Raw genomic sequence first — 9,684 nt, 5'->3', positions numbered from 1 at the left:
CCATGAAATGTCAGTTCACCACTCCATCTTTCTGCTTAACTGGATTAAAATCTCCCTAGAGTCCATATTTCTAAGTTTTATCGTAATAAGTCAGGAAATGGAGAGTTACCAGCCTGTGGCTGGAGCATGCAGGCCCCAAGGCAGCTGCCACAGATAATGAAGTGTCTGCAAAGTGGAACAACCTCTCATCTCCAGCCAGCTGTCTGCAAGGACCCGTGTGGGGAGAGAGAAGCAGGGCTGCTAATGACCAATTTCGGGGAAGATGAAATCTCAGAATGAGAGAGCGTGGGTGAGACAGGGTGAATCCCCGTGCAGGGGACCAGGCCTTGAATGTATTGGGTAGCATGTTTTTGAGGGTCCTTTGCACTTCAGAGGGAAATCCCAATTTGTCCCAATTTGTCTCTTGTATTTCTTTTCTAAAAGTTTCTTGTCCATCCAATAAAAGAGAAAAAAAATGAAGTTTAAAAAGGGCTAGCAAGCGGATTGGAGCCCTGCAGTTGCTAATCTCAAAGGAAGTGTTATCTGCCTTTCGTTTCCTCCTGTAACATGTTGTAGAATTTCCATTTTAAATTTTGGTGGCGGGGCTGGGGAGAAGAAGCAAGAGGGGGAAGATAAGGTAGTTCAGAGGCCACAAACTGGCCGCCTGCAGCACAGCTTCTGCCCGAGGACACACTTGTTTCAATACTCACTGGAAGGGTCTGCCTGCCAAAAAGAGAATTAAGTTCCCACACAAAAATCCATCTCTTGAGCTTCTCCTGGAAAATTAGGAGCCTCAGGGACTCCAAGACTATCTTCCACCCAGCAACAATTGGTGGGTGGGCAGGGGTCGAGGGTGGCTACTGCCTGTGGTAGGTTGCATGCTCTCCAGTTGCTAATGTCCTCCTGTTGCCCCATATCCTGCCAGCTTCCTCTACTGGGGCCTCTGTAGGCATTTGTGTTTGAGATGTCTATATCCCTAAGAAATGTTACGTAAGGTCTTTCGTGAGCCACCACATACTGATGGAAGATGAGGAGTGGCCAGGCGAGGTCGCTTTGCTCCTGAAGTGGTCTTCTTGCTTCTAAGCTCGGCTCCCTACAGCTGGTTCTCCTTGGAGCAAGTGGAAGATTCAGTAAAACTGCTTATCTAGTCTGCTACTACAGGGCTTAATTCCTTCATTTCCTTCCCATTGTTTTTTGGACAAAGACCCAAACCCTAACACAGCCTGCAGGGCCCCAGGTGGCCTCATCTCTGCCCACCTCTCCAGCTGCCTTTCCTTCTCTATGCTCCCCACTTACCCGCTCAAGGGACACATTCAAGACACACTGAGCTTCTTTCAATTCTTTAAACAGCTTGTTGAGCCCTTTCATGCATTGGTGAACCCTGATTTTAAATGTGCAACTTTGTTGAGACAGACTCTTTCAGTTAAGATTGGGTTCGGTTGAACTTGACTGAAATTCACAACCAGCAAAAGGGATGCTTACTTGCCTAATATAATGATCCGAGTGTAGCTGCCCAGGGCTGGGACACATGGCAGCTGCGTGGCACCTCCTGTCTTGTTGCTCTGCTGCTTATGGCTTCATTATCCCATATAGTGGTATACGAACGCCAGACCCCAAGATAGAGAGAGGAAGGGAGGAAGAGGAGAGCCCAAGGGACATGCACACCATCTCTTAAGTGGGGTTCCTGGAAGAGGCTTCACAGGTCTATTTCTCACTAAATTCTGGCCAATGGGATGACACAAGGCCACATGAGCTGCAAGGAAACTGGGAAATGCAGTCTTTATTTCCAGGAAGCCATGTGTCCATGGAAGAAGGTGTAATATCTGCTGCATATCGGCACGGGCCTCCAGTATCTCCAGTAGTCTCTGTCTTCTTTGCACCGCCATTGTTGTGAGTCATGTTTGAATTCAGAATCAAAATTATGCTCTTAACTATTTGCTGCACTGCTTCCTGACATGCAGCATATACAGTAAGCATTTAATACCTGCTCGTAGGGTAATGGGATGTAGATTTCGGACTTGGGTGCTTTTAGGAAGTGTTGGTCTGAGTGTATAGGCTGCTTCATTGATTTTCTTAGAGGAGAAAGCTAGATGAGTCCTAGAATTTATAAAATCTTAGAACTGTGGAGAATGGCTCTTCTTTTTAAATTTAATTGACTTAATTAGATAGGATGCATGTAGCATAAAAAGCACTCACTTTAAGCATACAGTTCGGAGTTTTGACAATGTAAACACTCTTGTAACCATCACCTCAATCAAGACATAGAACATTTTTATCACTTCAAGACCTTCCTTGTATCCCTCTGTAGGCAGCCCCTAACACCCACCCCACGCCAGGAAATCACCAATTTGTTTTCTATCATTATGTATTATTGAGAACAGTTTTGCCTGTTCTAAAACTTCACATGAATGAAATCCCACCATTTGGGCTCTTTCATGTCTGGTTTCTTTAGCTCAGCATTTTGTTTTGCAGTGTCATCCACGTTATTGCTTACATCAGCACTTTGGCTCTTTTTCTCACTGAGTAAGGCTCCATTGTATGACTACACCTCAGATTGTTTATCCATTCTCCTGTTGACTGACATTCAGGCTGTTTCCAGTGATTGGCTGTTGAGAGTAAAGCTACTGTGCACATTCATGGACGAAACTTTTCATTTTCATTCTCTTGCATAAATAATTAAGAGTGGAATTGCTTAATCATAGCATAGGTACAGTGGTACCTTGTTTTTCGAACGTCTCCATTGACGAACATTTTGGTTTATGAACGCCGTAAACCTGGAAGTAAATGCTTCGGTTTTCGAACACGACTCAGAAGTCGAACATGTCGCATGGCTTCCGCTGAGTGCAAGATCCTGAGGCCTAGCTGTCGGCTGTTTTTGAATGTTTCAGCACTTGTTGATTACGTTCAAAAACCGAGGTCCCACTGTATATAGTAACCTTCATAATAAACTTCTAAACTCTTTTCCAAAGTGGGTTTACCATTTTACATTTTCACCAGTGGTGTGTGAGAGTTCCAGTGGCTCCACATCTTCACCAACGCTTGGTAGTATCAGCTTGTTTTATTTTTTAACTTGCCCTGTTCTAATGGATATGCAGTGGTTGCTCATTAGGGTTTTTATTTGCATTTCCCTGATAACTGAAGACATTGAGCATCTTTTCACGTGTTTACTAACCATTTATATCTTCTTTTTGGAAGTGAATCTTTTATTCACTTTGTTATTGGGCTTTTGTCTTAACTGAATTGTCAGAGTTCATTATATACTCTGGGTATGAGTCCTTTGACAGACATATGTGTTAATATTTTAATTATCTTCTCCCGGTTTGTGGCTTGCTTTTAAATTTTCTTAATGGGGTCTTTTGATAGCAGAAGGTCCTGATTTTGATGAATTTGTCCAGTTTATCTTTTACAGTTGATGCTTCTGTGTCACATTTTTACAACATGCTATGGGCCTGCTGTGTAGATAATCAGGAAATGTTTGATTAAATGGTTGGACTCCTTCAGAGCAGCAGTAGCTTGCAAGTCTCTAAACACATGCCCTCCATGTGCTTTCTGTGGTTTGAGGGGTTTGCGTTGAAAGGCTCCTCGCCTACAGTCTAGGAGTCAGGCTGATGAAGGGCCAAAATCTCTGCGTGTGTGTGTGTGTGTGTGTGTGTGTGTGTGTGTGTGTGTGTGTGTACCCTAAAACAAGCCAACTGTTTTCGTTTTCCCAGGGTGAGGTCTTTCCAGGCACCTTCTTGGCCCGATGTTCTTGGGAAATGTTGCTTCATAAATATTGAATCGTATCGTTACCCTCAGTGCACGCTGCCAGCGCCTGCTTCCTAGACATGAATTCGGAGTCGTGCGGTAATTACCCCTGGAAGTGTTCATTCAAGTCTGAGAACAGATTAAATAATGGATAGGGATGTCATGTATTCGTTCCAATTTAGAACCCTTGTCTCATTTTTTTTTCTGGATGAAATTGAATGTTAAGAGGGGGAACAAACTCGTGGGAAGGGGGGAAGTAGGGTTGGAACATGAGGAGGGTGTGTTAACTCATGCTGCTGGAGAAGGGGGTTCTGGTGTGGGGAGTGGGACCCTCTAAGGTCTGAGCTGGGTAGCAGGGCCGTGGGGCCAGGAGGGTCCGGTAGCAGAATTAGGAACGTGCCTACAGGTGCTGTTGTCCTTGCTCCTGGGACCATCACCAGGTCTCACCTTTTTGACATTTTTCCCTTATAGAGAGCGGCAAAGTGCAGAAAAGCATTAAAGGGGAAAAAATTTCATCCATTGTCCTGCCACCCAGAGGCAATGGTTTTGGAGCATTTCTTTTCCCAGCCGTTTTTCTCCGCTGAGTGTTTTTGTTTTTGTTTTCCTTTAAACATAACTTGAGACCATACTATAAATGCAATTGTATCTCCTGTCATGTGTGTTGGTTCACCCTTAGGATGTAAGTATTTTGGGGTAGAATTGCACGCACTTTATGAACTGCAAGCACTGTGGGCTCTGGGACCCTTGCCTTTTCCTACATCCTGAGCACACGGCAGGTTCTTGGTGAGCATGTCATAAGGATGCGTCACTTTTCATGCCTGCAAATCACTCCTTAATAACAGCATGTGTGTTGGATACATGCTAAGAGCTTTACAGCATCTATCACTTTTTTTTTTTTTTTTTTTTGCACAGAAGAATAACAGATAATTTTTTTCATGGCTGAGAGCATAGACTCTGGAGTAAGTCTGACAGCATACTGTTATGCTTGACAAGATGTAATATAGAGCCAGACTACTAGGGTTTATATCCCAGGCTCATTGCTTTTTAGCTGTGTGACCTAGGATAAGTCATTTAACCTCTCTCTGCCTCAGTTTCTTCAGGTATAAAAAGGCTCTAATAATAATATCTACTTTGTAGAATCATCAAAAGGATTCAGTGGAATAACTCTGATCAGGGCCTGGCAAAGAGAAAGTGGTATGGACTGTTAGCTATAGTTATTAGTATTCATAATCTGGGTGACCTTGAGCAAGTCATTTTACCTCTGAGACTTAGTTTCCTCACCTGGAGGATGGAGAGAGTGGTTGTGATAATTGAAATGAGGTAAGACATGTAAAGAGCTGAGCCCAGAGCCTGGTTTATAGTAGGAGCTCCACAAAGAATAGTTATTAATATGTACTAAAAAAAGCAACATCTTTCAAGGTCTAAGTCCTCCTTCTAAACTCATATCAAGAGTCACTTCCTCCAGATGTCTTCCTTGATTTCTTTCCCCCTATGTCTCCTCCATGTTTCTCCAATTTTCTGTGCTATCCTCTATCACAGCACCTCCAAGCTGCCCTTGTAATCTCAGTTTTAACTTGTCTGGGACCCTAAACTCTTTGAAAACAGGGACCACCCGTTATTCACCACTGTATCTTTAGACTCCAGTGTCTGGCACACAGTAGGTGCTTTACAAAGCATTTGTGGAGTGGAGTCACGATTGAAACAGTTGGGGAAGACTGTAGGGGCAGCCAGATGGAGGGTGAGAGCTTCTGTTGAGTCATCTCAGAGGGGAGATGTTAGCAGAGGCCTCTGGAGAAATTCACTGCTTATCATAAATTCCAACTCTGGTAATGTTTAGCCAATCTGTCTTTTCCTGACTTAATTCAAAATTGGATGGGAGGGAAAGAAATTTGTCTGAGTGATTCCATGTTAACAAGCTGTAATGATGCGTTGGGAACCGTGTAGCTCTGAGTCATCTGTTTGCAGGAAGAGCAGGACAGCAGTGGGAAAGTAACAACTGGATGTTAGGCAGGGCTGTCAAGAGACAGAGGTGAGGGGATTGTGGGTATTGTCAGAGCTCCTAAGTTCTGAATACCCCATATTACTTGTCTTTAAAATAAATTTCATTGAGGTATAATTTATGTACAATGCAATGCACTCATTTTACTGGTACAGTTTGGGTTTTGACAAATGCATACACTTGGGTAACCACCACCACCACAATCGAGATAGAACTTTCTATCTCTCCAAAAAGTGTCCCCGTGCCCTTTTGTAGGCAACCGCCCCCAGTTCCTGCCCTGGGAAATGATTGATCCTCTTTCTGTCACAATAGACCGGTTTTGCCTATTGTAGAATAGAATATAAATGGAATCACACAGCATAAACTCTTTTGTATCTCGTTTCTTTCATTCAGAATATGGCTTTTGAGATTCCTATTGTGTTTTAAAGATAAGATTTAATCCTGCTTCGTCAATATATCAGTCCTTTCCCAGATAATCCAGTGCCACAGGTGTGTTGTATGGTGGTTCTTCAGCGTCTGGCTTACATGCCCTCTCCTCTGAGATTCCTTCCCTGACGTTCCCCCAGCAGTGCTGGCCAGGCTGATGATTCTGCTGATCTTAACGCCATTGAATAAGTCTTTCCCATGTGATTAAGTATTTGCTTTACGAAGGTTATTCTATTATCACAACCCTCATCTGAGTTAGGTATTATTGTCCCCATTTCAAAGAGAAAAGAAAGCTAAGGCTCAGAGAGGCTGAGCAGCTGAGCTAACATCACACAGCTAAATAGTAGCAAAGTCAGAGTATGATCCAGGCCTGTGACTCCAAGAACTGTTCCCATCACCGCTCTCCTACAGTGCCTCACAAGTGGACCGTTGCCTTCATCTATGTCCTGGTACCCCCTTCTTAAGTCCCTGTCACACTGTTTCAGAGTTAACCGTTTTACTGTCTTTTCCCCCTGATCAGCCTGAGTTCTTAGTTGCAAATGACAGAATCCACTTCAGCCATTTAAAGAGAAAGAAAATTTATTAAAGGAAATTAGGTAGGTCACAGACTCTCCACAAAGGTCAAAGTCAGCTTAGAGGATATGCAGCCAGGAACAAAGCTAAAATTTGGCGGAATGCCATAGTCTTTGCTGTCCCCAAAAGCTAGACATCCTCCCCAGAACTAAATTCTTTGGGTGCCTGTGTCTTCAGTTGCTCACTTCTAAATGGAAGTATCACACAGTGCTCTCTGATTGGTGGAGACTGTCACATGACTATGCCCTGGGTGCAAGGGATGCTGGGAGAATGAATCTCTGGTTTCTGCCTTTCTAAGGCAGAATTCCTCCAAATGTGCAAAGGTTATTCAAAAGGAGCTGGAGCACCAGAGAGTGTTCATTACAGTTCCTCCTAGACCATGGCTTCCTCCAGAGCAGGAAGCTGTCTGACTAATTTCAGCATACCCAGCACCTAGACCATGGCAGGCATAGTGTAATCACCAAGGAAGTACATACTTAGGGAATGAATGACAGAGATGGATGGATGAGTAAGGATGGACATAGGGAAGACCTCAAACATCCTAGAGGAGGATGTACTGAGTCATTTGGGGAAATGGTGTCTTGGCTTCATGCTTTAGTCATTCCTTTAGAGGTGAGGGTGACTCGAGCCTGGGGGCGTTTCTGGGTCCTCAGACTTAGTATCTTGAGGACCTTTCTCTGAATGAGGCAGCTCCATGCACTGATCCGGGCATGACTAGGGGAAGCCACCACTATTTACCCACACAGGGGGCAAGGATCTCTGGAAGCCACGTTTCAGCCCCAAGCAGAGAAACAGCCATCTGTGTGCGTAGTCGGGTGACAGGTGTTAAGGGATGAGGAAGTGAGACTAACATTAATTGAACAGCTACTACGCTCCACGCACTGTATGTTCTCTTAGTTAAGTCTTGCATCTTGAGGTAAGAACTAACATTCCCATTTTATAGATGAGGAAACTGAGTCTCTGAGAGCCTGAGTAACTTGCCTGACATGATCTGGCTGCTATAGTTTACAATTGTCTCTGTCGCTAGACTTTTTCTTTTTTTTAATGATGGGTTGTAAGACCAGCTTGTATATGCAAGAACCAAACCTCTTAAGACCTTTTTCTTTTTCTTTATTCAATTTTTTTTTTTATTGGGGAATATTGGGGAACAGTGTGTTTTTCCAGGACCCGTCAGCTCTAGGTCATTGTCCTTCAATCTAGTTGTGGAGGGCACAGCTCAGCTCCAAGTCTAGTTGCCGTTTTCAATCTTTAGTACCAGGAAGTGCAGCCCACCTTGTTGTTAAGAGCTCACGCTCTAACCAACTGAGCCATCTGGCCGCCCCTTTGATAACTCAGCGGCAGCTTATTGTCTTCAATCTAGTTGTGGAGGGCACAGCTCACTGGCCCAGGTGGGAATTGAACTGGCAACCCTGTTGTTCAGAGCTCGCTCTCTAACCAACTGAGCCATCCGGCCACCCTGTCACTAGACTTTTTGATGGAAATCTGTCTGTAACACATACTAACCATGTGCCTTTAGGCAAGTTATTTAGCCTCAGTGTGTATATCTGAGCATTGAAAATCTTGATAATTCTGATTTCACAGTGTATTATGCAGATAAAATATGATGCATTGGAAAACACTTCACATGGCTCTTGATGCATAGCTGGTGGTCAATACGATGTCCAATTGTTCCAGCCCAATTTGTTGAAAAGGTTATCCTTCCTCCATTGAATTGCCTTTGCATCTTTGTCAAAAATCAGTTGATTTTATATTTGTGTGGATCAAGTTCTGGGCTCTCTATTTTGTTCCACTGATCTGTGAATCTTTCCTTTCACCAGTACCATAACACCTTAATCACTGTAGCTTTATAGTAAGTGTTGGTGTTCCCTTATCATCATTTCAGTGTTTGTGGCTCTAGTAGTGATGTCCGTCTTTCATTTCAAATATTGGTAATTTATATCTTTTTTTTCTTGGTCAGTCTTGCTAGAGATTTTTCAATTTTATCAGTCTTTTCAGAGAACCAGTTTTTTATTTCATCACTTTTCTCTACTTGCTTTACTGTTTTCCATTTAATTGATTTTTGTGTTAATATTATTATTATTTCCTTCCTTCTGCTTGCTTTAGGTTTCATTTACTCTTCTTTCTCTAATTTCTTGAGGTGGAAGCTTTGGTTACAGGTTTTAGGTTTTTCTTCTTTTCAAAGATAAGCTTTCAATGCTATGAATTTCCATCTAAGCACTGCTTTCGTTGTATTCCACAAATCTTAATATGTTTCATTTTTATTTAGTCCAAATTTTTAAAGTTTCCCTTGAGATTTCCTCTTGAGTCTCAATGAGTTATTTAGAAGTGTCTTGTTTAATTTTCAGATATTTGAGAATTGTCTGGTTATCTTTCTTGATTGGTTTCTAGTGTAATTTTGCTATGTTCTAAGAAAATAATTTGTATGATTGATATTCTTTTAAATGTGTGAAGGTTTGATTTATGATGCATCAGATTATGGTGCATCTTGGTGAATGTTCCATGTCCACTCACGGGTATGTGCATTCTTCTGTTGTTATGTAGCATGTTCTATATACGTTAATTAGGTCCAGTTGATGAGGTAGTATTATTTAGGTCTTCTATATCCACACTGATTTTCTGTCTATTTGTTCAATCAGTTACTGAGAAAGGAGGGTTGAACTGTCCAACTACATTTGTGGATTTGTCTATTTCTCCTTTCACTTACATTATTTTTTGCCTCATATATGTTGATGCTCTGTTGTTAGGTATGAGTATTGACATATTTAGAACTGTTATGTCTTCTTGGAGAATGGGTACCTTTATCATTATGCAGTGCCCCTCTGAATCCCTGAAATAGTCTTTATTCTAAAGTCAGCTTTGTCTGAAATTAACATAGCTATTCCAGCTTTCTTTGGGTTGGTGTTTGTGTTTCTGGTACTCCTGACACGCCCACTGAGAGGGTCTGGGAGGAGCAGGGGGAGAAT

The sequence above is a fragment of the Rhinolophus sinicus genome, linkage group LG13, assembly GCF_036562045.2.
Source record: "Rhinolophus sinicus isolate RSC01 linkage group LG13, ASM3656204v1, whole genome shotgun sequence".
Classification (NCBI taxonomy): Eukaryota; Metazoa; Chordata; class Mammalia; order Chiroptera; family Rhinolophidae; genus Rhinolophus; species Rhinolophus sinicus.
The sequence above is the reverse complement of the archived record's forward strand: the minus strand, read 5'-3'. Positions refer to the sequence as shown.